Below are 3,536 nucleotides of genomic sequence, written 5' to 3' on the forward strand. Positions count from 1 at the left end.
GGTTTTGATTTATGAGGAAAATTGAATTATAGAGTGTATTATGCCTTTGGGGGCGCAAATCTTATGCTATGGACGGGTTTTGGGTGAGGGGAAGTGACCAAAATATTCTTAGACCCATTAGAAATGGATTTAACGAGTAAAACAATTCTGTAATGTGCTACATCGCGTCGGCTTACTACCTCACACAAAAAATGTCATAACTTTTTGCTCGATTATCGGATTTTGGCAAAATTGGTATCGTTGGAAAGATAATTCAATTACCTACAATTTGGTGGGTTTTGAGCTGAAAAATTCTATATGTATCAAGAGTTATCCACGTTCAAAGTAGATCTTTGTAGAATTGAATATCCAATTTTAGATTAATGAAAGGTTCTTAGCTCAACTTTGCTCTAGGTCATTTCTATGAACATTTTTCACCTCATAATCACTTCATGTACTAGGCGAAAGATCATGACACATGAATTTAAGCATGAACCATTAGAGCTTACGTACGTAGGAACGACGGTTCGATTTCTAGCTCGAAAATATGGGGTGTTACAGGAAAAGTACTTAAAAGACCTTGGAATTAAAACTCGAAACTGGATGAAAATCTTAATTTTTTGCGCTGGCGCGATGTGGCGCTATCGCACCGTGTCACTGGAATCGGATAACTGGTAAACTGGTCTGTGGCGCATGCGGGAAAATCATGATCCTTCACTAATTGGGACCTGGAAGTTATTGCGACATGGTGGTATCACGCTTCAATACTGAAAATGGACAAATGTCAAGTTGGCCTATGGCGCAAAGCGCCAGGATCGCAGACCCTCACTGAAATTTTCCAAATAGGAGATTGACCTTTTCTGTGACGCGCTAAAGGTTATAATGGCGATGTTTAACAACTGAAACTTAAAATCTCCATAACTTCTTACCTGATTATTGAATTTAGGCAAATTTTATATCATTGGAAAGCTAATTAAATTTCCTATGCAATGGCAGACTTTAAACTGAAAATTAATGAGTGTTTCAAAAATTTCATATACGAATACTCATGTATTGGGACTTAGATTATGTTAGGAAAATATGGAGTGTTACACTTTAACTCATTTTAACTTACAAAAATTTTTAGAAGTCATAGAACAATTTAAAGAAAAAAGAAAATCACTTTAAAAAAATACTTACAAAGTTTCGTGATTGCACCAAATTCAATCTCCATAATTCTACATTGCATAATGTATATTATATTATATGTTATATATAATATAATGTACAATAAACGTGATATCTATCAAACTATATAGTAACAATACAATAAGGTGTACGTCATTGCAATACATTTCTTCAAAAAGCTAAGTATGTATAACAACATTTAGGACATCAATAAAATCTAAATTAACATTCAACACCACAAAATGAACACGTATTGTAACTGTTTAACATCAACTACTAAAACAACAATTAGATGTTTCAAATGAAGACTACTATAAAAAAGTGCTACTCTAAAGTAATAATTGCACTTTCATCAGTTGAATGGTGATAACTATTCCTTGGATGAGGAGGATCGTAATTATCAATAATGGTCCCTTCATTTACCTTTGTTACTCCATAATGCCGCAGTAATGGAGCATAGCGTGCACGTTGACTTTCAACATCAAAACCACATGAATGCACTTGCAGTCCCTCACTTAATATTTTAGCATATGCAGCCACAAAGATGTCACGGTCCCTGATTAGAAAAAAATGATTAAGTAACAGTCCGTTCATGCTTGTTCGGCATGTCTTTAGGTTAAGGGTGTTAAGTGGGCCGGGCCAGGTCAACCCGAAATCGGTCAATTAAAATTAACCGATTTTTGGGCCGGTTTGGGGTTAAGTGGGCCAAGCCGATTCCAGGTTAAACAGTAAAATTTTTAAAAATAACCCTGACCTGGCCCACTTAACCTAACCAGGTCTAACCCACCTAAACCCGATCAAACCCAGTTAAAAAACCGATCAAACCCGATAAAAAAACATTCAATATACACTATATATACCCACCTATATACATTTTAAATACGTTAAACAATATATATATATATACACACTATATATATAGTATATACTACATTAGAATTTAAAAAATATATACACATACACAATTACACATATATAAGTAACATTCAATATATACGACTATATTTAATACTTTAAATAAAACATATATTACAACATATATATACTACAATATATATAAGTATACAGATAGAGTTATATACTAATTTATAAAACATATATACATGTATATGTTAAAATATATACGTCTATAGAAGATATGTACACATATATACGCATCATTCAATATATATGTACTACTTTAAATAAAATATATACTACAATACATATATATAGTACAATATATATATATATATATATATATATATACATATATATAGTTATATACTAATTTATAAAACATATACACATGTATACATTAAATATATACGTCTATAGAAGATATGTACACAAATATACACACCACACAATATATATGTACTACTTTAAGTAAAACATATACTACAATATATATATATATATATATATATATATAGTTATATACTAATATATAAAATATATACACATTTATATGTTAAATATGCACGTCTATAGAAGATATATACACAAATATACGTACCATTTAATATATATGTACTACTTTAAGTAAAACATATGCTACAATATATGTATATACTACAATATATATATAGTTATATACTAATTTATAAAACATATACACATGTATACATTAAATATACATGTCTATAGAAGATATATACACAAATATACGCACCATTCAATGTATATGTACTACTTTAAATAAAATATATTACAATCTATATACATTACAATATATATAGTTATATACTAATAAATAAAATATATACACATTTATATGTTAAATATACACGTCTATAGAAGATATATACACAAATATACGTACCATTTAATATATATGTACTACTTTAAGTAAAACATATGCTACAATATATGTATATACTACAATACATATATAGTTATATACTAATTTATAAAACATATACACATGTATACATTAAATATACACATCTATAGAAGATATATACACAAATATACGCACCATTCAATGTATATGTACTACTTTAAATAAAATATATTACAATCTATATACATTACAATATATATATATATACATATATATATATATAGTTATATACTAATTTATAAAACATATATACTTGTATACGTTAAACATACACGTCTATAGAAGATATATACACATATAAATGCATCATTCAATATATATGTACTACTTTAAATAAAATATATATATATTACAATATATATATATATATATATATATATATATATATATATAGTTATATACTAATTTATAAAATATATACACATGTATACGTTAAATATACACGTCTATAAAAATATATACACATATATAAGCTCCATTCAATGTATATGTACTACCTTAAATAAAATATACTACATTATATATCCATTACAATATATATATATATATATATATATATATATAT

The 3,536-nt window shown here is 27.4% G+C and overlaps 1 pseudogene; it reads right to left on the reverse strand.

Annotated features, from left to right (window-relative positions):
• LOC107872109 overlaps positions 1–3,536 on the reverse strand; it is a 128,843-nt pseudogene that overhangs the window by 62,386 nt on the left and 62,921 nt on the right.

Source organism: Capsicum annuum, chromosome 5 (assembly GCF_002878395.1).
Source record: "Capsicum annuum cultivar UCD-10X-F1 chromosome 5, UCD10Xv1.1, whole genome shotgun sequence".
In the NCBI taxonomy this organism is placed as follows: Eukaryota; Viridiplantae; Streptophyta; class Magnoliopsida; order Solanales; family Solanaceae; genus Capsicum; species Capsicum annuum.